This window comes from Camelus ferus, chromosome 15 (assembly GCF_009834535.1).
Source record: "Camelus ferus isolate YT-003-E chromosome 15, BCGSAC_Cfer_1.0, whole genome shotgun sequence".
NCBI classification, from domain to species: Eukaryota; Metazoa; Chordata; class Mammalia; order Artiodactyla; family Camelidae; genus Camelus; species Camelus ferus.
The window spans coordinates 10,278,977-10,304,089 of record NC_045710.1 but is presented as its reverse complement, the minus strand read 5'-3'; positions in this window follow the sequence as shown (position 1 = coordinate 10,304,089).

Genomic DNA, 25,113 nt, shown 5'->3' with positions numbered 1-25,113 from the left:
TAGAGGACTTTGGTCATTGTGATGACTTCCCTGCTCCCTGACACTAAATCCACTACCCTGAAGCAGGAGGTGTGCAGGTATTCACCGGAGGGGGGGGACTCACTACACTCCCCCAAGTCAGAATCAATGAACGTTCCTCTGTGCTTGGCAGCACAGTCCCACACTTTAAATACCTTCTGCCCCTCATCCCCTCGCCCCCTTGGAAAACTTATTTGTGTCTATAGATGTCACCGGAAATTCACTGTGAGGTCTTTGAAGGCAGGGTCTGAATCTCAGCCAAGTTCAGATTATTTTAATAAGCTCTTTCAGAGGCTTTTCTCTGCACCATTCTTTGCTGATAGCTGGAGGTAGGGGCCTAGCTAAGCTCCAGTCCTTGCCCTCAAGGAGTCGTCAGTCCAGTGGAAGAGACAGAAACTTAAAGAGATGTTGGAATACTAAACAGCAAATGTTGTAACCCAGGTGTGCATAAGGGACAAGGATTTCACAATCTGTCACATGACATGGTGGTTTCCTTCCACCAGGGCTCATCCCTAGAAGCCAGGGATCCTCAGCTACACCTGGTGGGAGTGGCAGGGCGAGCTGAGGGCAGCTGGACCCTGTTGATAATACTCGCCAAGTTCTTCAGCAGGGCGCATGCCCACTGCTCTCCTCACCATCCCTCTAGCCCCACCCTTGTCCAAGTCCTCTGCTTCACACATCTGGGTGACCAAGAAGGGTCTCTTGCCTCCAGGCATGCATTCCACTCATAGTGCAAAAGTGCCACAAACTACACCTAGGCACTAGGAACAGAGCTGTCACCAAGACAGTCCTACTTTTCCTGTTGTATCTCGTTACTATGGTCTGGAGGGGGATACACACTGGTAAATAGGCTATGACCAAACACCAAGGGGCAGGCTGCAGGGGGAACCCGGAGTAGGTGTACCTCTCCTAGCCTTGGGTCAGAAAAGGTTTCCAGATAGAAATGCCATCTAAGTTAAGATTTGCAGGAAAAGTGAAATTGAGAGGGACAGGGTTGGGGAGGTGAGATGGGAGAATGGGGGAAATGACATGTTTGTGGTCCAAGATGTGGTCCCAGAGGGAAGAGAGAACAAGCTACTTTTGAGGAGCAGTGAGTCTGTTGGCAGAGGACGAGGTAAGAAGTGGCAAGAGCTGAGGTTGACAGGTGACCTGTGGCCAGACCACATGGGGGCTATCTGAAGAGTGATGGGAAACTACAGAAGGCTCGAAGCAGGGGAAGACATGGTCTTCTGTGTGCTCCAGAAGCACAGTCACACTGTCCTCTTGAAAATGGATTGGAGGGACCCACCTGGTCACAGTGACCCAGGGTAAAGGCAACACAACTAGATCTGCTGGGCTGGGAGTGGGATCCAGAGACTAGTGTCCAACTTCATCCATCACACAGCTGCTAGGGAGAGATTTGTTATTTTGATTGATTGATTGATTGATTGATTGATATTTAGTCTTTTTTTAAAAATTCTTTTTGTTTGTTTTTTGGAGGTGGGGGTGTAATTAGGTTTGTTTGTTTGTTTTAATGGAGGTACTAGAGATTGAACCCAGGACCTCGTGCATGCTAAGCACACGCTCTACCACTGAGCTCTACCCTACCCACCCAGGGAGAGATTTATTTTAAACACTAATCTGATCATGTCACTCTCTTGCTCTGACTTCTTCCGTGGCTCCCACTGCCTACGGGATCAAGTACCAACTCTTTGTAATCCAATTCCTACAGATTCTGGTTCATTTGTGTCTTCCTGGATGGCACCCTCTCTCACTATCCCTAAGCCCAAAGCTTGCCTTGGCCAGCCTAGACCTGCTCTCCCGCTCGAAGCCTCAGCTTTAATATCACCTTTTTCAGGAAATAAATCCTCTGTTTCTAACCAAGCTGGGTTTGTGCCTTCCCTCTGTAAGTACCCGTATCCTGATTGGCAATCCGCCCACTTAGACTGGGAGCTTCCTGAGGGCAGGAGCTGAATAGCTCATCTTGTGTGCCCAGTTCCCAGCAAGGTGCACGGGGCACCCACACATGCTCAGTAAATATTTGTTGAAAGAATGAATAGATGGATGAGAATCTATATGTTTTTGCAGCCAATTCCTTCCAACTAGAATGACTTATTCCCATCTCTTTCTCTGAAGGCTTATCTGATCTTCAAGGCTATGTTAGTTAGAATCGTCCAAGCTGCTACATTAAACAGCTCTCAAGAATTTTGTGGCTTTAAGAACAAGAGGTGCGTTCCTACAGCCACAGAGGATGGATGGGGTGTTCAGGCTGGCTGCGGCTCTACCATCTTCAACACTTGACCTCCAAGGTATGAGCTCTCTGCAAGGAGGGAAATGCATGTATATTCAGAACATTTTATTAGTGAGGTTTAGAAGTGTGACATCCTTTTTGCTCGCATTCCACTGATGCAGATTTTGTCATGGGGCCAAGCTAACCTCCAGGATGGCTGGAAAATGTGAAGCGTCGGGGCAGCCATGTTGCCAGCTCCATGGGAGAGTGGACCGTGGTGGAGAGCTGGCACTCCTCACCACCAGAGTCTGGCCCCAGTGTCACCAACCCGAAGACTCCCAGCTCCCTGAGCCTGCAGGGATTTCCTGTTGTTCAGTGTCTGAGGGTCCTGCCACTTCCCACTGACACGGCAGAGCTCATACACCGCCTTGTCCCCTGTGCTTCTGATAGCTTCTCCCTTTTCATAATAACCAAGGAAACAATTGATCTCTCTGTCTTCTCCTCTTGGACTTTGTAACGGAGAAGCAGAAAGAACACTTCAGTAGGAATCAGAAGAGTCAGCTGACTAGCTTGCTGTGTGATCCTTGACAAGTCCTTGCCCCTCTCTGGGTCTCAGTTTCCCCAAGTACAAAAATGAAGATTGCCTTTCAAGGTCCCTTCCACCTTTGTTATTCTGAGATCCTAGATGAGCAGCCTTCAGTCCTCAGCCCTGGCCTCACCACCCACTCTCGGTCCTGCAGGAAATCCATCCGTGTGCTCGCTGAGGACGGCACCTGTGAGAATTGCCTGTGCACTTGTAGGCCCGTGAGAGGGGGAGAAGCTGGGAGAACTGAGTTCAAGTCTTGGCTCCATCATTCTGTAGCCTTGTGAAATGGGGAAGTGTCTCTCTGAACCTGTTTTCTCTCTTATAAATAGAAATTCCAGTATCTGCCCCCTGGTGTGATCATCCAATAAGGAAGGTCAAGTGAGATCACAACTGTCAAAGCCTTTTGGAAACAGTGAAAGGCTATAGTTCATTTAACTTTAAAAATGTCTATTTCCTAGAACATTTGGGGTTTTGCCATCTGACATGACCCCATGACTACATTTTTCTCCTTATACGCCAGGATCCTGCAGAGGAAGGGTAGGGAGGAAGGCGGGAGGGACAAAACATTTCTTGGGACTCATTTCAGGCCAGCACACCCGTACCTGGCCCACCTCTCCTTCCTGGGCACCTGGGAAGACACCAGTGCTGGTAAATGAGGCCAGTGCAGCCATAGAAGTGGGGGCATGAATGCTTTCTTGGCTGAGGCATTTAAGGGTCATTGTGCCAGGATAAGCTTGAATGCCACCTGTACAGATGGGGGCATCAGGGGTCAGAAGGAGTCTGGCGCCCCAAGTCTGGAGTAATAATACCCATATAATTTATTATCCAAACTGGGACATTTTCGAGAATGAAAGGGAGGGGCCAATGATCACTAGGCTGGGATAGCCCGTGTCAACCGGCATGGCCCCAGCCAATCGGCATCTGCGGTTGGTCCTCCTGCCTGCATCGCAGACTCGAGGGAAGCCCCGCCGACCTGTCCTGGACTCGGAGAGGGCAGTTTGTGTTCGGTTGCACTGCTGAATTACGGCAGCAATCAGTGAACACGCATTCATTCACACCACCAGCTTCAGTTCCCCCACATATTCTGAGAGGCAGGCACTCTTAACCCCAGTTGACACAAAACAACATAAGGTTTGGGCAATGAACTTGCCCAAAAGCACACAACCAGTTTAAAACCCAGCTTTGCCCGCTTCCAGAGTTCGTGTTCTTCCTTCTGCTCCACGCAGCGGCCTTCCCCACCACCGAGCTCAACTTCCCAACTCCCGAAAGACCCATGAGAAGAGGCTGCGGTTTTAAAGTGAAACGTCTGCCCCTCCCGCCCCCCATTAACCCCTGAGAACACAGATCCCTCGGTGCCCCCGCCCCCGCCCCACCTGCAGGGTTCGGAAGGGAAATGCCCATATTTCACTTAAAAAAAAAAAGAAAGAAAAGATCAAACGCCCTCCTCCGGTGACTTTAACTTATTTATGGGTTTGATTTTTTTTTTTCCTGGATCATTTCCTTTCATTCCTGCCAGAAGTCCTCGCCGGCAATCCTCCCAAGTTATTAATAAAAGAAGTCAAACGGTAGCGGGCGCAGGGGAACGCTCCTGGCCCCTGCGGATGTGTTTAGTTTGTGCCGGGACCAGATGTTTTCACCCAGATCACAGACACTTGCCACTACATCTGTCCCATTTTCAGATGAAGACAAAAGGAATTCGGAGGAGAAAGTCCATTTTCAACCCAAACAAAAGAAAATGAAGACGAAGGCTCCCCCTTCAAATCACAGATGATGCACACACGATGTGAGATGTTAAGAACCCGACATGAGCCAACCAGCCACGGCCCATCATCCAAGCCCCCTCCCACTGCCTCACTCGGTGGAGACGTCTCAGCTATTCCTGGTGAGGTCACAAACCATTGCACAACCCCACTCTGGACAGCTCGCCCTTTGCAGCCTGGGCTAAGACTTTCTCAATAGCTTTTGCCATATTTTTAGAGTTCTGAATTAAAAAAATTTAAAAAACCGTCAATGGAGAAGCTTTGGCAGATCTAGGCCAAGTACACTCCCCAGGTCTTTCATAGCAAAGATTCCTGTCCCCAGCAAGGGACACTGGGCAAGCAACTCCTCAAGGGAACCATGTCTTGGCCAAGATCGTGTCTCCCCACCCCCCTTCCCCACCTCTACCGAGCCAATTAACAGAGCAGATTAATGTCTTCCTAGATGTCTGGGTAGACCGTTTGTCCCCCTTGCAGGACCAAGTTGAAACATTCTCCTAGTGATTTACCCATTAAAATCTTCAATTTGCTCCTCCTGGACAGGAAGGAGCCCTGGGAGCAGCCCCAGCTGGATGAAGGCGGCCCAAGAGCCAGAGAGGGCAGATCACAGGTCACCTGAGCTTCGAGAACGCCAGCAGAGCGAGTCCGTCCAGTGGGAGCCCACAGAGAGGAGAGTCGGAGCCCAAGGCTGCCGGGCAGACGCTGGGGACCCCCAGCAGAGCAAAGGAGGTTACAGGGAGGATGAAACACTTTAGACTAAGAGCCACAAAAGCTTGTTTCTGGGGCCAGCTTTGCCACCAACCAGGCAGTTTGCCTGGGCTAATTCACCTGTGCTGGGCAAACCGTAGCTTCTTCATCTGGAAAATATGTTTTCAGGGAAGAGTTTTTCTGCTTAACCTCAAAACATGGCTGTGAGAATCAGATGAGATAATAGACGAGAAATGGCCGTGGGACTAGTACGAACTCTCTGGTGACTTTGTAATTATTTGCATGTCAGCATAAAGGTCTGGGGAGCTGTTTGGGTCCAGGGAGGCACCGAGTCCCAGGCCTGAATCATTTGTTCTCCTGCCTCGACACCTGCCTACAAGAGTATGTGTGCACGCAGGGGATTTTGTTGGGTTCTGGAGGGAGTTTAGACCAGCAAGGGTCCAAGGGTGTGAACCCTGCGTTCCACATAGCATGGCAGATTTGTCTCCAAGGATAGGCAGGCCCAGGCAAGCTTCGTTGTGCCTCGTAGCATCCCAGAGGGGTAAGGCTGTGTGCCCGGGGCTCTGCTCTGGGGCTGACTCCCACCCCCTCAGTGGCTCATTTGCATGCAGCCCCATGGGTTCCCTCACTGACGCCCACACAACCAAGGGGGCAGCTCATGCCACTGCCCCCTGGGTTCCGGCCCAGGGCCTACATCTCACTGTGGGCTCCATTCATCTCAAAGGACACTCGGCCCTTGGCTGCCCGAGCCCAGCCTGGCTGGGGAAGGTGCGGGGCCCCATCTCTCCCTGGGGGCAGCTGAGGGCCAGTGCACACGTCATAGAACATTGCTTACATTCCCGGGGAGGGCGTGGAGGCGTGCCAGCGAGTCTGCCTGGCCAGGCCAGCCTGGAGCCCTCTGGAGGCTTCGCTTCTTCCCCTCTGGGTCTGCTCTGGGCACAGCCTCACTTCCTGACTCTGGACTCTGCCTGAACTCCCCCCCCACCCCACCCCACCAAGGCTGGCCTGTCGCCTCCGGGCAGGTGAGGAGCAGCTCAGGGACAGCAGTGACCCTCCTGTCAGCTTCCAGTCCCTTCCCAGACTGCTTATGTAGTGAGGTGACAGGGGGTGTGAGTCCGGCTCTGCCTCCAACCCACACTGCGACTTTGGCCAAATGGCTTGGCCTTTCTGGGCCTCAGTTTCCCCATTTGTAAACTGAGGATATTAATTTTTGTGTCTCAAGATCATGTGAAAATTAAATCAAATGAAGTGTGTCACCATGCCTGTGCTGAGTCAGGGCCAGTAAGTGACTGTGGAATTGAATGGATGGCGTGGCTCTGGGCATGTTACCTGCTCTGCACCTGGGAAAGGGGGTGACCATCCCTGCCGACCCAGGGCGCAGAGTGATGTCCATACACCGGAAGGGGCAAGATATGGAAACACTTTATGCACTAGAAGTCCCACCTGGCTTTGTGTTATCTCCTCTGGGATACCGGGCAGTTACTGAAATGATTTCAAAGCCCTTGGCATCGTCTGCACTTGGGTGGGTGTGGGGTGTGGGGACTGGGGTGTGCCTGATGCCAAAGGCCACAGGAGAGACTTCTGGAATTCTAACGGTCCCATCCGGCAAGTCTTCCTCTCAACATGTAACTTCCCGCGCTCAGTGAGCCCGTGCGGGCCCTTTCACGCATGTGTTTCTGATTGTGATTACACGCGCTGACGTCACTGAAACGGTATGCCCGGGGTTAGTCCCACGACCACCAGGCTGGGAGCACAGGAATTTCGGTGCCAGAAAAATTGGATAATGTGGGACAGTCTGACTTTGCTCTCCCATTTCCAAGTCCTCCTGGGACATTTCCGAGCTTGCCTGAGGCTGTGGACCCCGTCACTCACACACAGGGAGCATCGGGCCGTGGTCCTGGTTACCAGGCACCTGGCCCCTCACTTACACTTGCTTCTTAACCAGTACGCAGCTAGGAGTTCATGGCTGGGTTCTGAGGAGCAGCCTATCTGCAGAGCCTGTCCGAGCCCTGTGGATGCTCCTCACGTGATGTCCCTGCCAGTCCAGGGACAACCCTGGGAGCAGGAAGGGCATCTGGGGTGTGTGTGGGGGGGTGCAAAGTAGCCTGGACTTGAGACCTGGCTTCACGCTACTGGGATCCATGGCTGTGGGCATGGATTTCTCTTCTCTGTCACAGCACCTCAATCTGGAAACCACTTGCTGCAAGAATGAACGCCCAGCACTTAGCACAGAACAGGTGTCCCCCAGGTGACGTGGTTGCGTGCATCTTACTGATGTATGTTTATCTCTGTACTCGAGGTGCCCAGGGCAATGCCTGGTACTCATGGTTGTGTTTGTGTTTAGATCCGTCAGGTTTCTACTGAACCCCTGTTCTGAGCTCTGCCAGGGACCACCCAGAGGAGAAGGAGCCGCCTTCTTCTTGAGGAAGCTCAGGTCCAGTAGGACCAAGAGGGCAGCCAGTGCTCATCCCTCTGGCCGCGAAACAAAACAGACCCAGAGCCAGAGCCTCGGGCTGAGAGAAGGTGATGCTGAGAGGGAAGGAGGCAGCAGACCACACCAGTCAGAGAGAGGATTTCAGGATCCTCCTTCATTTGCCAATCCTCAGTCCAGGCAGACCCTCTGACCCTGGTGCCAGGCAGCCTTGGAGGCTCCAGTTCACCTGGAAGGCCCTCCCCTGGCACACTCACCACCCTGCACTGCTGTCGCTACTGTTGTCTCTCCAGAGATGAGTGTTCTTCAGGCTGGAGGCCAGGGGTGGACCCTCAAAGCCTGGTTAGGACCCCACCCAGGCGGGAGGTGGGGGCTGAACAGCGCAGGGATGGGAAAGTGAGATGGGCTGTTTAGCGATGGGGCCATGTCACGGTGGACAATATGAAAGCTGGTTGTGTGTGTGTCAGGAGCTCATTCTTAGTGGGAGATGAGGCTGGAAGTGAGTTTTAGGGCAGATTGTGGGGGCCCTGAAGTTCAAGCTTTGGAGATCGGGCTTTTCCCCCAGAAACATCTGAATCAGCTCAGCTTCCTTTACAAATACCCATCTACCACTCCCCGCACCCAACTCCCCAGCCAAGACCAGGGTCACCGGCTCCAAGGTCTCAGGGATTTCCTCCAGCTCTTCCTCACACCCTCCTTTTCCCCCTGCCTTCTTCCTTCCTTCCCTTATTTCCTTCATTCCATCCTTCCTCTGTTTCTTCCTTACTTCCTTCCACCAATATTGACTGAAGTTGCTAGGAAAGGGCTATCAATTCACAGATTAACCAGATGAAAACCGTGTCTTGCAGATGCTCACAATCTAATGGAGAAAATGACATAAAAACAAGTAATACAGTGTGCTGTACTCTCTTATAGAAGCAAAGTCTGTGGGAGCACAGAGGAGGTCACCTAGCCTAAGCCTGGCAGGGCACGAGTAATGCAGAAGACTTCCTGGAGGAGGCAATGTCTAATCTGAAACCTGGACAGTAGTTCAGACTTCTCAGCAGGAGGAGAGGCGAAGCTGGGAAAGTCATTCCAGGCAGAGAGAACTGAGCGTACAAAGGCACGGGTGTGTGAAAACAAGGCACGTGGGGCAAGAATGACAGGTGTAGCTGGAAGGCCAGACACATGAGGGCGAGGCACTGAGGGGTTGTGTCCCAGGCTAGAGAGCTGCAGGGCACCAGGAGCCACCTAAGGGCCTCAAGCAGAGGAGGTGATATCATGCGGGGGGCGGGGGTTGCTTTTTTGTTTTTTAAATAAAAGATGGGCTTGGCTGCTGTGAATGAGCTGGGAGATCAAAGACCTCAATAATCCAGGGAGGAGCTGATGGTGGCCTACACTAGGGCAGTGGGGCGTGGATGGAGAGAGGAGGATGCGAAATGTAATTGACAGGATAAGATCCTGGCCAGGGAGGAGGAGGAACTCTGGCTTAGGTGACGGGGGGAATGGCAGGGCCAGACCCTGGGGTCCACCCTAGGAGCAGGGGTGGAGCCTTCCCCTTTGATCCCCCTCCAGCCCCATTTCACAGCCTTTTGGGGCCAGGATGAGCTGGGCTTTTTGCCTAGGCCACATCTCTGAGCCTTTGGGGAGCTGGGTGTTGGACCATTTGTTCAGATCTACTTGGAACCCCTTGGCCCTCAGGGGCTGCCTACCCTCAGACGGCTGCACTTTCACAGACAAGTAGTGACTGCACAGCTGGGTGTGCCTGGCTGCTGCTGGCCGTGGGAGTCTCATGTCCTGCTTCTCCAGCCAGACCTTGGCAATGAGGGTCAGGGGGCTGCCCAGGGATTTGGGGGTCAGATAGGCTTAAGTTCTTAAGCTTGGCCTGGGGCAATCAAGGAAGACTTCCTGCAGGAGGTGCTGCTGAAGCTGAGACCCAGGGAGTAGGTGAGACTTATCAGCAGGGAAGGGAGGAGAAACCATAGAAGCTCAGATAAAAGAAATCAGTCTCCTCATGTGAAAAGCGGAGGGAATGTTTGCTGCATTTTCTACCGTGAGTCTTCAATGAGGGAATGTGAGAAAACTAGGACGCAAGAGGCTATTACAGTGGAATCATTCTCTGTTCCAAGGGAGTCACTGGCAGAACAGGGTCCACAGGAGCTCTGTGGCCGGGGCAGTCAAGGAAGGCTTCCTGGAAGAAGAAAAGACAGCCTAGGCATGAAGAGCAGCAGGTGGGCAAGGCCCAACCCTTCCAAGGGGAGGGTAAGCCATGGGCCTGGGAAGGGTGGTCCTGGGGGCCTGAGAGGTGTCTGCGTTTGCCCAGGGGCCCAGGTCGGCCTCTCCTCATTCCTCACTTTGTATTTCCAGCTCTGTGGTTTCCTAAATTTATTTGGCTTGAAATTTGTGTCAAACTTTTTTTTCCAGGTATAATTGAAACCTAACCTCTAAATGCTTGTTCATTCCTGAGGGAAATTAAAGGTGGTTTCAAACTGGAAGATCACAGATCTCAGAAAGGGGGCCTGGGGGGTGGGGGTGGGGGCGTGCATTTCTGATGGGAACACTCAGCTGCTGCAGCCCGTTTGGTTAGATTCCCTACAGCTGAATGCCCTTAATGGAGGGGGCTGCCTGGGAGAGCAGGGGTGCCGTCTGCCCTCTGGGGTAAGAGGTCTGCTGGCTACAGAGCCCTTTAGGATGTGAAAAATCACCCAGCTCAAAATCACCTCCTCTGAAAGTTTCCCAGCCCATCCTGAAGAGCAGATGATGGGGGAGTCTCAGGGAAAGGAAGCCGGTGCCCTCACTCAGGAGCTGTGTGACCTCAGACAAGTCAATCAGCCTCTCTGAAATGCTCTGCGCCTCAGTTCCCTCGTCTGCACAAAAGGAATGGAAATAACACCCAAGAGCTGCGACAAGGAGTCAATGAAATGAGATGGCACTGTGAAGTCCTCGGGTCCGAATCATCCTGATGGAATCTAAGTCAGCATCCTGGCAGTTGAGGGAAATGGCCTTTGGTTAAAAATAAGATCTTGGGGGGAGGATATAGCTCAGTGGTAGAGCGTGGGCTTAGCATGCACGAGGTCTTGGGTTCAATCCCCAGTACCTCTGGTCAAGTCGATCAATCAATCAAATTGCCTCCCCTGAAAAAAAATAGAGACTCAACCAAGACACATTTTTCCTTAAGAAGTAAGGATGGCTTCGTAGGTTCCTTAGAAACAAAAGCTGTTTTTCCTCACTTCTCTGCACATCAGAAAATACTTTAAAAGGCTGCAACTTCTCCTGTGTGTCAGGGCCTGTGCTGACCACACCGCATGCTTTTGAGCACACTCACAACGGGAATCAGGAAATGGCTGTTAGTGCTCCCATTTTATGGATGGGAAAACCAAGATTCAGAAAAACTGTGTTATTTGCCCAAGGGCATGGGGCTTGGGGGTGGCTGAGCCTCGGTTAGTCCTCCCAGCCCCACTTCAGGCCAGCTCAGAGCCCCTTCTGGTTGGCGTGATGGAGACTCAGGGATCCAGGCTCCCGATCCCCACCTCTTCATGGCTTTTATGCTCAGCGCCATAGAAGGAGGTACTCGGGCCCAAATTCCCCACAAAAGTGGTACTTCTGACCTACCTGCTCCTCTCACCCGCCCCATCCTGTTCTCAAGTTTCTAGCACCAAACTCTACTCAGTCCCCACACCCCTCAGCCCTGGGGCTAGCCACCATCATGTCTCAGCAGCTTCTCTCAGAGGGGCTTGGATGGCACACTGTCTCCCCACCCCCACCCCAAGCTCCAGGACCCTCCACAAGGACCATCCAAAGGGCAGGCAGTATCACACTCCAGCCCACCGGCCCTCAGAACTGAAGGGCTGTCTGGTTTAGGCATTTGTCCTGTGTCTCTGAAGCAGAAGCCTGGAAGGTGCAGGAAAGAAGATTCCATCTTGTCACAAAGGAGGCTTGGCAGGGCCTGGGGACACAGACACGGGTTCGGCCTCCTTATGAGGAAGTGAGCTCTCTGCTCTAGGAGGTATACAAGCAGAAACTGGAAGGTCCCTTGGCAGGAATGTCACAGAGGGGACCTGGGAGTCCACTGGGAGGTCACGTGACTTCCCCCTGAGGAATCCTGTTCCTCTGTCCCAGGCAGCGTCAAATGTGTTTCCACCCTTGCCCTCCCAGAAGTTTTCCTATTTGTCACTGGTCATTTCTGTTGAAACTCCTACCAGGCCACTCTCCCACTAAGACCCAAGGTCTGCTCTCTGCTCAGCTGTGGCCAGGCTGGGAGGACACTGGGGCTGCTCATCTCACCAGCTGTCCCCTGCTGGCTGCTGCAATCCTGGCTCCCCTCAGGAAACGCCGCCTCTCAACCTAGGAGCCTCCGCCCTGAGGGATTTCTTCACCCGACAGGCAGGGCACCTGGGGATGGCATCTGGAACCGAAACTCAGCAGCCCTCACTCCTAAACCCAGAATCTTCTGCTTAATCTTGATGCTGCGGGGATACCCCGGCCTCACTGGAGAAGATGAACTTCTTCAGCTCCGATCTGGGCCCTCAAACAATCGCTGTTTGGCCCTGGCTTCCCAGTAACCCCTGCTGCTTGTCTCTGATGCACCCAGGACAGAACCAGGATTCCCGTTGGCCCTGGACCACACCCCATCATGACAAAGAACTGGGATGCAGGCCAGATATGCATGCACATCCTTTCCATCCGTTGTATAACCCTTCACAGAGCACTGTCTGTGCCAGCACCCAGGGGTACTGGGCACCCAGGGGAGAGGGGAATCTATCATGTGTCCCTGACCTCACCTTGTTCCCAGCTGGATAGGTGCAAAGACAACAGAAACAGGTTATTTGATTGCACTGGGAGAGTGGTCAGCAAAGTTTTTCTGCAAATGAACAGACAAATATTTTAGCATGATCCTCCAAAGGAACTCCTCAACTCTGCCTTTGTAGCGTGAAAACTACCAGAGATAACAGGGAAACACGTAGGCATGGCTGTGTCCCAATAAAACTTTATTTACGGAAACAGGCAGTGGGCCAGATCTGGCCCTCGGGCAGTAGTTGGCTGACCCTGATCTGGGATATAGGTTTCCGAAGAGGTAACGTGAAAATACAATGGAGGAGGGATCAGTTACCACTGGAGTGGTCATGAGGTGCTGCAAAATCTCTGGGGAAGGAACAGCAGGATGTTTAATAGGCAGAAACTGGGGAAAGAAAGAGGAAGGAACCCCAGGCTCAGAAAACAGCTGCAGGAAAGGACCATCAGTGTTAAATGACAGGTGTGTTCAGAGCTCCTGGAAAAATCTAGCTCGTGTGTGGCCGCGGTGTGGCGGGAGAGAAGTCAGAAACAGGCAGGCAGCTCAAGCACCTCAGATTGTGAAGACCCTGGGGGCCAGGATCAGAGTCTGGAGTTAAATTATTTGACAGGCATCAGGGAGTCACCAGGGGGTCAGAGGAAGTTGTCTGCGGAGAGGTGTTGATTTCCTGATCGCAGTTACGATCTGATCATCTGAACACATCTGGTGACAGCCCCCGCCCCCCCCCCCACATTGGTTGTCTGCACACAGCACGGTGGAGGGACAAAGTACCAGCCAGGGCCTGAGTCCTGCCACCTTCCAGATATGCGGGGCAAGTCGCCATGCTCTCTGGGCCCCTGTGATGCGATGTCCCCTGGCCTGAGATTTGCAGGGGGCGTGCAGAGTGCCTGGCAAACTGCACCAACACTAGGCTCTTTACCCTCGTGATCTTATTTAAACCTTAGGACCATCCAGGCAGACACTTATTATCCACATTTTATAGACAAAGAGTTCGAGAGAGGAAACATTCTGACTTAGCAAGTGCTTACTGTATGCAAGCTTCACTGTCCTAGACCTGGGAGCGGTGTTGTTATGGAGACAGGCCCCTGTGTCTCAGCACACAGACCTAAGTCCTTATCTTGGTTCCTCATGTACTATTTGGGTTGGAGAAAACCTAAGCTCTCGGAGGTTCAGTTTCCACCTTGGTCAAATGGGACTACGGGCCTGTCTTGCAGGATTTCCTTGAATATTGGAATCCGTGTTGGTGCAGTGTGAAGGACAGGGTACAGGCCTGGCATGTATGCAGTTGGTGCTCCATAAATGGTCAGTGGATACAGAAATGTACAGCAACCTCAGGTCATGGACTTTCCTGTAGGAACTTTGCAAACCTCTCCCGCTTCCTTTCTAGAAGTCTCTGTTCCAGAAGAAATCTTCGGTTGACCCTGGGCCCAGGGCAGAAGGCCTCACTTCCATGTGGTTACAATTGGCCCTTTGAGGGGCTGTCACCCGAGGGGACAGAGCCAGCTTCCCCCCTCGCCCCATCAAGTGGTCCGATTAGAGCCAGCCACAGAGTAAGGCATCCGGGGGCAGAGGCCGGGCAGTGATGGATAACCCCATCCAGGGGCGCACACACAGGGCAATTTTAGGGCCTCCTGCCTGGGAGGCGGCCTCCTCGGGGCATGGGGGCCACTGACCCGGAAACAAATTAAAGGCACATCTGTTGGGAGGCCATTTCCAGCAGTGGCTCCAAGCAGCCGCCCGCATTCCTGGAACAAGGGGGCTGTGTGTGTGGTGAGCCAGGCGCACACTGTCCACACCGAGAAATGGGGGCTGCAGCCCGTGGCCAGGAAGGAGCAGCTGCGGGGGATGTGGGGCCCGAACTGAAGGAAGGGCCGTTTCTGGGCCGAGTGAGTCTCCGTCAAAGAGGGAGTTGTTTTCGGGGTTTTGAGTGACTCAGGACACAAGATATCAGGATACTGGATGCTAAGGAGGTCAGCTCTCTACCAGTGAAGACCCTGAGGCCGAGCTCTCTCCTCCAGTTCCCTATGGACAATCGAACCCCTTCCTAACCATCACACCTGCACCATCCTGGCTTACATATTACAAGGGCCCGGAATGCATCGTCCTCCAAATTGGGCTAGAGGGCACCTAAACATGCTTTCTTGTTGATAATAAGGTGACATTTTGTCTCTGGGGCCTCCATTCAGTTGCCTCAGTGTGCCTCTGAGGCACACTGCCACAGGGTAATGTATGTGCTCAGTAAATATTCTATGGATGGATGAAGGATGGATGGATGGATGGATGGGTGGGTGGATGATGGATGGATGATGGATGGATGGGTGGATGATGGATGGATGATGGATGGATGGATGATGGATGATGGATGGATAGATGGATGAAGATGGATGGATGGATGATGGAATTTGGATTGAATAGTCTGTGATATACACAGATAATAAAAAGGAGAAGATAGAAAAAGACACTTAATACATAGCCCCTGCCTTCAAGACTTAGCATTCTCTCCACATGAAAAGAAATCTAACAGGAGCTCCCTTACATCTAAATCGCCCTCGCTCACTATTCAAGGCCCAGAACAAGCACCACTTCCTCTGTGGAGCCTTCCATAACTGACTTCCCCCAAGTACACCCACCCCCACGCCAAGAGAAATGAAATGACAGACCTAGTTAGAGAAAGAGGAGAAATAAATTCTGGGACCTTGAGCCAGACCACTGCATTTGAGAGTAATGGAGCATCCTGCTAGAATTTTTCCAAAAAGAAATACATAAAAAATATTGTCTGATGTTGTCTGCCTGTGGAATTTGAAAACCGAGCACGTGTGAAAGTCTCCATTGACGATGTTCATTGACCCATTTGTTGAACAAATACATTCTCCAAGCACTTGCTATGGGCCAGGCTTTGCATGAGGAGTTGGGGAATTGGCATAAATCATCGAAGTCCTGCCCCAAGAGGCTCACAATCAGATGGAGGAGACAAATAACTCTACGAGCAGGCAGTACGATGGCAGCAACATCGTGCAGTAGTGAACGATGGAGCTTTGAAGCCAGACCGTCTGGATTCGAATCCTGGCTCCACCACTGCCCAGCTGTGTGGTCCTAAGAATGTCGCTTGATCCATCTGCGCCTCAATTTCATCATCTGTAAAATGGGGATAATAGAGTAGAAAGAATTATTATTTATTAAAGCACTTAGACAGTATCTGCACATAGGAAGTTCTATTTAAGTGTTAAATAAAATAGCAACAGTTCAGCAGGGATGCAGAGGAGAGTCCTGCTGCTGCCCGTCTGGAGCAGAGTGATATTAGACAGCTTCAGGGACAAAGGCCTTGGGAAGGTGGTGGCATCTCAGCTGGACCTTAGTTACTCAGCCATTCTTTACAGTTATGGGGGCCACCTGCTGCGTTCTAGGCCCTGTGTCAGGCCCGTGGTACACCCAGTCTTCAGTCATCCTCCAGTAGGCAGATGTGATGGCTATGCTCGCTTCACACAGGAGGAAATGAATTCAGCAAGGCTAAGTAACTTGCCCAGAGTCACACAGCAGGTCAATGGCAGAGCCGGGCTGCAAACCCAGGCGGTCTGGCCTTTGGCTTTGCCATTTTGCTGCATGTGATCTGAACCAGGTTCTTGAACATTTCCATGCCATGGTTTGTGCCATGGGGACACTGACGGTACTGACTTCCGGGTGAGGCTTAGTGAGTTAATGGATGCAGTGCACTGGGAATAGCTCCAGGCAGACTGTCCGGTCTGTGAGAATCAGCCATTATTAGCACCTCAAACTTCTGAGTCCTACTTTGATCACGACGTTCTGCCACCTCAGAGCAGGGTGGCCTCGCAGCGGGTGTTTCCTCCACAGGAATGGTTCCACGCTCGGAACCCATGTGCCTTTCACTAAGGTGGTGGTGGGGCGGGGGCGTCTGTTCTTTGAGGACAGCATGTGGTTTGAGTTTGAAAGTTTACTTCCTCGAAGTCTAATGAGCCTCTGAAAGTGATTAAGCAGAAGACAGAAAGGTTAAGCCAACGCCTTTTTATCGGAAGAAGTAATATTGAGCCTAATGTCCCCAAATCCGTTTCCCACCAGCTTCTGCGATCTCGCCCAAGAAGGGGCTTATTTTCTGATGGGATGGAAATTCCAATCCAGTTCCCCAGACATCCAGGCGAGACGAGGGACTGGCTGGCAGGGCCCCCCACCCTGCCCCCACATCATGTGAAGGGACCTCTAGGTCAAGCCGTGGACCACCCGTCTCTGCCAGGTGTCCTCAGCTCAAGCTCTTTGTGCTCAGGATGTCCTCCTGGCTTCCCTGCCAGGAGCATTCCTGTTCTTCTCCTGAGGTCTCCGAGAAGCCGTCCTCACCTCTGCACTTGCCCTTGGCTGAGAGACCACTGTCCACAAAGACATGTTTGTCTGGGTAGGCGTCCTCCTCCGTCTGTGGATATAGCAGTGTTATGCATCTGGAATCCCAAATGAAAAGTGTCATGGCACCAGGCAGGGATGGCTGAGGGAAGCTCCTGCTGGATGTCAGAAGGTGGGTTCAGCATCCCAGCCTGGGAGGAAGCCCCAGCGTGGGCTGCCTGCTGTCAGGGAGCGAGACCTCCACCGGCCCCTAAAGCAGCCGGGGCTTGTCTGAGCTGCGGGTACCTCGCTGATCACAGGGCAGGGCTGGACTTGGGACTGTAGGGAGGGGTAGACAGAAGCAAACGTCATTGTGACAGTTGGCAGCGACAAAGAAAGCGGGGACTCGCTGCAGACCCCAACTTTTCTCACTGCCCCCTGCCCCCCCTCAAATCCCTCTGTGCTGTCAGAGGGCTCCCTCTCAAATGCTCCCTTCCTCGGGAGGCTCCCCTGCACCTCCGTGGTCTCCGCTCCCCACGATGGCCTGGGCTCCGGCTGCAGCGCATCTGGCCCTCCCTGAGCCTCCTCCCCCCGGGGCTGGGAAATCACTTCCCGCTCTTCTGAGGAGCAGGACTCAGAGAGCGCTTCTTTCCTCAGTTTCTCTTAGAATCTTAGCATAGGAGATAAATTTAGGAACCTTCCGGATCCCAGAACCATCACTTCATTTTGCAGAAAAAGCCCAGAAAAGTCAGGGGCCCTGCCCAAAGCCATACAGTGAGTCGGTCCCAGTCATTAGATGCCAGCAGACGTGACTGAGGGCTGTTCCCTGACCACTCCACCCATTACCTGTCCTGGCAAAAAGGGCTGCAAACATGTTAGGATTTAAAGTAGGAAGCAGTGAGGGGCAGGGTAGGTTTGTTGGGTACTGTGTGCTGTGTCTCTGTGGGTCATATGTGTTGCGTGTGTTGGATCGGTGTGTGGTGTGTGTATTGTGTGGTGTGTGTAACACGTGTGGTGTGTGGCTATGTCGTGTGTTGCCTGATGTGCTCTGTGTGTGTGCGTGTGTATGCACGTGCACTCACACTTGTTACTGAGAAGGTTATGGGTGGGTTGAGGAATTTCATCCAGATCCACAAAGCTGTTGGGACATGCAGACATGTGTTTTCCAATGACTTTATCTGAACATGAGTATATACGTTCTGGCGAGGACCCTAGACCCCATCTATGAAGCATACTCTGGACAAACGAATACCCTTCCGTATGATCAGGACAAACCAATGGATGGGGGCACACAATACAGCGGTGACGATGGTTGACTGCCTGGCAGGAACTGGGGGAGGCTGGTGGTCAGGACACTGTTCCTAACACAACATGGCATTTGAGCTGATTCCTGAAGGATTATATTAGGGTTCTCAGAGAAACTGACCAATAGACATTTTACATATAAATATAAATTTATTATAAGAATTTGCTCATGCAGTAGAGGCTCCGGAGTTCCAGTCTGCCATGTGTGAACTGGAGAACCAGGGAAGTTGGTGGTGTAATTCAGTCTGAGTCTAAAGGTCCAAGGACCAAGAGCACCGATGTCTGAGGGCCGGACAGATGGTGTCCCAGCTCAAACAGAGAGCAAATGGCCCATCTTCCACCTTTTTGTTCTATTCAGTCCTCAATGAATTGGACGGATGTTGCCTGCCCACCTTGGTGAGGGCGATCTTCTTTATTCAGTCCATCAATTCAAATGCTCACCTCTTCCGGAAACTTCCTCCCAGATACACCCAGAAATGATGTTCTACCAGCTGTCTGAGCATCCTTCAGCCCAGTGACATTGACACATAAAATTCACCCCCTCAAGGATGAAAGGGAGGTTTGTGAGCAGCTGAGCATGGGGAATGGAGGCTCTGCGCTGAGAGAGTGGCGGGAGAATGTGTCTTGTTCAAACCAGATTGAGTGAGGACGAGCACGTGGGAGGCAGACGCCAAAGGAGGCCAGAAGGCAAAACAGAACAAACCCAAAGGCCCTTAAATGCCCCGAGAAGAGGGTGGCACTCTGCTGGTGCTCGGGGGCCACCGGAGGAGTTTTGCAGGGCAGCGATGAGAGGAGACTCGTGTGCAGGGGGCCAGAGCAGGGGCTGGACTGGATGAAGCGTCTGATGGGGATACGGCACGTGCTGGGAGAGGGGCAGCTCTGACACTCCTGGGTCTCCACACTGAAAGCCAAATGGGAGGCCCTGACAAGCAGGCTCCAGGACTCTCGGAAGGCTGGGGTCTTGGCAGGCTATGGAAACCTGGAAGAGCTTCCTGGAGGAGGTGTCATAGGGGCTGACCTTGAAGTAGGTCTGGACAGCTGAAGGAAGAGCTCCGAAGGTGACGAGGGGAGAAAAGAGGACTTAAATCAAGGAAACAAGATCTGAAGAGCAAAAGGTGTCTTAGGATCACGGGCAGCCCTCTGGGTCTGTGTGGAGGGACTCTGATTGCAAGGAGGCTGTGAACAAGCCAGGAAGTGTCCAGGAGGCTGGCAGCCTGTGCTGGGAGGAGCAGCACTGTCTAGCCCTGGCACACATCACTGTATCCCCAATGTGCCTGCCTGCATCAGTCCTCAAATCGGCTGGCACTAAAACTAAAAAGTAACTTGATATCTTATACACTCCAACCACCCAACTGGTCCTTAAATGTCCTTTATTATATCTACATTTAATCAGCTCACGTGCTCCCAGTTCTGGGCACGGGGACCTAACTACCTCTCAGAACAAACCTTTCCAGTGTTTAAATTCAAGTGTATTTCTACTGTTGACTTAGAGTCATGTAACCGCACCTCTCCATCCTGGGGCAGGAAATAGGACCATCATCATCTTCAGGGCAGAGGTGATTCTTTTCCAGTACTAAACACAAAGTTAGCCCTCAAAGAATGTCTAGAGATGGTGGGAGCTTCTTTCCAGTCTAGCCATCATGGACTAGCAGTGGGGAGACGTGGAGTCTGGTCCCACCTTTCCTCTTGCTGGCCTGTGCCTGTGACCTCATCTCCCCAAGCCTTAGCTTGCTTATCTGATAAAATGAGGTTAATTCATGCCCGTTTCCTGGGGCTGGTAGGATGAGCAAATAAACTCTCCAGTGTGAAAGCACTTTGAAAAGTAAGAAGCACTCTGGCAGTGCAAGGTGTTGTCATTAATAATGATGATGGTTAGTTCTGGTGGTAGTGAGAAAAGCAATAATACTTCATCTACCAGAAAGTCTCTCTCTAACTCCTGGGAGTGACTTAGAGCACAAAGCCAAGGTAAACATTCAACCTGCTGACACAGGGACTAAACGATATAGCTCAGCCTTCGGGAGATTTTTCAGGCAAGCTGCCTCCCAAGGAACAGACCCCCTGGGAGGAGTGAGCTCCCCATCACTGGCAGCATCCAAGCAGCCTCTGAGTAGCCCCTTGTCTCTGATGACATAGTGAGGACTCCTGTCCCGGGGGAGGAGGTTAGCTGGGTGGAGTATGAAGCAGAGATTTCTCAGAACCCTCTGGCTCAGAGCGGGCGACTCCAACTGTGATCTGCTGCTTCCTGCCTGCTTCCCACCGGCCCTGCCCTTGGCAGCAATGGCCAAGCCATTGTAGAATCCGATTCTTGGTTCCTGCGGGGCTCGGGCTCCCTGCCCCCACCTCTCACTCCCTCCTCTCTCACAGGCTGTGAAGGCGGGGGTCCTGGGCTGCCTGCATTCCTCTGTCAGGAGCTTAGAAAGGCCCCCAGGCCAGCTGGAGCATCAGGGTGGTCAGGGACCACCCCCCACTGGGGGGCGGGGCGGGGTTGGGGGAGATGGAAAAGAAGACGCAGCGACCTTCCTCTGCGGTTATCTCCCGCATCTGTAAACAGCGCCCGGCCCCGCCCAGCGCAGCCTCAGCCTCACACTCGGGGTGACAGCGTGTTTGGACGTTCGGAGACCCTCACCCAGCCGCCTTTGTTCTCCGGGCTTAATGAAGGGACTGCTAAAACCCCACTTGCCAGATAAGATGACAGGGCAGTCTTTTAGGGTTATGGATGGTACACAGAGGTGACAGGACGAATTCCTGTGTGCAGAGGGGTCTGAGTGCACTGCCTTTTGTCCAGCGGTGGACTCGTCTTAACTGGTACAAGGTTGGCCCTTCAGTTTCCAAAACAAACATTTCTGACTCATGCCGAAAGATTAGAGGAGGACAGAGAGACACAGGCATTTGGGGGGAAGCAAAAGACATGCCCCCCCCCAACCAAAGCCTAAACACACCCAGGAGGGGCTGTTTCCACCTTCTGCTCACCTCCAGACTGGCCCACCTCCGATTTCTTTCCTAACCATGATGATAGCCACGTCTTGTTCAGTGCATTTAAGTTTACAAAGTGCTTTTACTTCATTCTACTTGCTCATTACAACTCCTTGCAAGTCAGGATGTGGAGGAGACCCCTGGATGACGTTATCTGTTTTGCCACTTATTAGCTCTTTGAACTTGGGCTAAATCACTTGCCTTCCCGAAGATGGAGATTGTCACATGGCTGTGGTTGGACCACGGTTAATTAGCATAGCAGGAAAAGCTTGTAAGTTGCTACCTTCCCTGTGAGCTCTCATTTATTTCCCTGCAGGATGGGAGCTCTGAAGGGAGAGGGTTCCTCTGCCATGTTCACTGCATTCCAGCACCTAAAAACCGAATGGGGTGCAGCAGGTACACACTGGATTTTTGTTAGCTGCGTACACGACGGATGGATAGATTTGAGGGTTCCTGGGGCACGCACGCGCGCGGACACACACACACACACCCCTCCTGAGTGTTGAGTGTTGACTCCGGGTACCAGTCCGGCATCTTCTCACTTATGAGTTATCTGAAACTCCGAGGGGGACCCCCTTTCCCCGACCCCTTTCTCCAACCCTTGAAGACCAGAGAGATAAGAGGGGCCGTGACAACATCAGGCGTTGGCGGTAAAAGCCCAGCCTGGGGCACAGTGGTACCATTTCTGTTTTACTTTATTCAGTGTCGAGCAATCTCTTCCCAGCACTTTTGATTTTGCCAGAATCTTGTTCTCTCGCAGGGAAGAGAGTGAGTAAACTGAGGAGTGAGTAAACTGAGGGAGTGAGTGTTCCCAGGCCAATGAGGGGGTGCGGGGATGTGCTTTCCGCACACTTTCATAGGCCTCGGTTTGCCTGCGGTTGTGCCATTTCTCCCCAGACCAGGAGCGGAAGCAGCACCAGGGGCTCAGCTGCCCGGCGGAGCCCTTCCCGCCTAGGGGACCGAGGAGGGGCTGGTCGGGGGCCTGGCAGCCCCGCGACCCAATCACAGCCCCGAGCGCTGAGGCCGACCAGGGCCTCTGGGGCAGAGTCTGTGGGGTAGGGGTCAGCCTGATGCATTATGTAACAGAAAATAGACCGTGACAGAGAACAATAAACACTGGGCCTGGGAGAGCGACTTTCTTTCTGGCAACAGCCGGGTTGGTAGAGAAATGCTTCTTCATCCACTTTCTTCCGCCCACTGACACATCCACGCGGAGCGAAACTCCTACTCGGGGAAGGGCCTCTAGTTCCGTCCTCCTCCGCATCTCCGCCCACTGCCAGCAGCTCTCGTCAGGTCTACTGCAAGAGCTTCTGCCTCCATCTCCCTGCCTTCAGTATGGCCGCCAAGATGTTTAACCTTTCTAAGGCACACGGGGACTACAGCCACCCTTCTCCACAGCCCTCAGTGGCTCCCTATTGCCTGGAATCAACCCTGAAGGCGAGGCTGCAGTCCAAGGCCTTCCTCAATTCCCAGGTCACTTCTTGTACCTCACCAGTCTAGGTGACATCTTCTGAATGCACCTTCCACTTTCTGGCTCAGGCTGCTCCCACTGGCTGAAAAGCCCACCCCTTTGCCCCATCCCACCCCTGGTTCTTCCTCATCTATAAATCTCTCCTTTTTTTTTTTTTTTTTTTTTTGGTTTCTAACTGAAAACTCCCCCTGGCACTTGACCTCCTCTGGACACTTGATTATTTCTTCCTCCAAAGCATATTCCTCCCACCTTCATTTTGTACTTGGCTTCTATGTGTTTGTCTTCCCATGTCACTGCTAGCTGCTTGAGCAAAAGGATTGTGACTTATTCATTGTTGTGCATCCGTCCCTGCTCTGGAAGAGCTCAGATCAGGAGGGAGAGGCAGACATTTAAACAAACGCACGCAGCAAAGCTTTAGAGGTGCCACAGTAGAAAGACACATAGCGTATTTGTTTAAACGTCTAGGTCATGGGAGCCGCTTGGCAAAGGCAAAAGGAGGAGGGAAACGGCTGGTGTATACAAGGGACCGCAGAGTTAGCTGAGTACTGCTGGAATGTTCCTGGGGGAGAGGACCTGCCTGGTATGTTGTGCTTACCCTTTGAAAGATTTTTTTAAATTATAAATCAAAATTAATAAACTATCTTAATATCAGTAAATATCCCCAATCCTCACTGATCAGAGTTTGTCTCTACTAATCTAAGGCATCCAAAATAACACCAAATCTAAAGGATAACAAGCAACAGAGGAATAAGAAAAACCTGGAGAACTCAGACCATGCCCCACTTGGTCATTCTGCTGACCAGAGGGAAGGGGGCACCCACAGAAGATGTTGAGCCATGAGCTCCAGAGGAACCAAGCCGACAGGAGAAGGGGCACAGAGAGGAGAAATGGGGAGAGGACAAAAGGGCAGGGCAGAGGACGAAGGGTTGGGTGAGATTTATCAATAACTTCAAACAAAAGGAAATCAAGTTGACAGACTGATAACAGACAAGGTATATTTTTTCTGCTTAGCCTCATCCCAAAAGACCCTTGACGTGGCAGGGAGCAAAACATTTTTAAAACAGCAAATGGTAATAAGAAAAGCTGATAGTGAAGCTGAGGCATTAACAGCAGGGTACAAAATAAGGAAGCCAATAAGGAAACTGTTTTGAAATAGAGGGGAAATTGACACATGGCAGTTAACTCACCATTCCCTCTGCCCACTCAAGTGCACAAATACAAAAAAGAACAACTCACAAGGGAGAATCAACAGGCACACAGGAAACCCTGTGTATTTCAGGTGACTCCCCAAATCTCTGATCAGACCAGTCCTCAGAAACGTCTCCTTCCATTAACCCCACGACCACCATCATTTGGTAGTATGTTGATTTAATCGCCAATTGTTTCACATATGCCTAAATGCTATGTTCATTTCATTAGTCTCCTCATCCACACAACAAAGTGCCTCAAATAGAGCCAGACAGATAGCAGGTGGTAAAAACATGCTGGAAAAACAGGGGGATGGGAAGGGATAAATTGGTAATTCAAGATTTACAGATACTAACTACTATATATAAAATAGATAAACAATGAGTTTCTACTTTATAACCCAGGGAATTACATTCAATAGCTTGTAGTAAATTATAATGAAAAAGAATATGGAAGAGAATATATGTATGTATCTGTATGACTGAAACATGCTTTACACCAGAAATTGACACAACATGGTAAACTGACTATACTGCAATTTTTAAAATGGTTTTAAAAAGAAAGTGCTGGTAATAAATAAAATGTGGTATATACACACAATGGAATATTATTCAGCCTTGAAAAGGAAAGGAATTCTATAGATAAACAAAGTCCTACTGTATAGCACAGGGAACTATATCCAATACCTTGTAATGGCCTATAATGAAAAAGGAGTATGAAAAGGAATATGTATACGTATAAATGAATCACTGTATTACACCAGAAATTAACACATTATAAATCGACTACATTTCAATAATTTTAAAAAAGAACACAATTCTGACATATACTACAACATGGATAAAACTTGAAGACATTATGCTAAGTCTTCATCAAGCCAAACAGAAAAGGACAAATCTGGTATGATCCCCCTTAAGGTACCTAAAATACTCAAATTCATTGAGATAGAAAGTAGAATAGACATTTCTGAGAATGGGCGTCCTTGTTTAACAGGTGCAGAGTTTCCATTTAGGTTGATGAAGAAGTTCTGGAGGTGGATGGTGGTTGTTGGGTGCACATCAGTGTGAATGTACTTAATGCCACTGCATTATACACTTGAAAATCGTTCAGATGATACATTTTATGTTCTGTGTATTTTACCACCAAGAAGAAAAGTGCTGGTGGAGCACAGGTTTCAGAAAATGGAGAAAGCAAACACACAGCTTTCCTCTTCCTCTCTGCCCTCCCCAACGCAAAGCCCAATAAACTCTCTGGCTGGAGAGTTGACCAAAGGGGACAGGGCTACCCTCTTCCCGCATTGTTTACTCAGATCAGAAGATTTTTACATAATTGGTCAACAGGGTTAGGTAAGACTGTGGGCTAACACTATG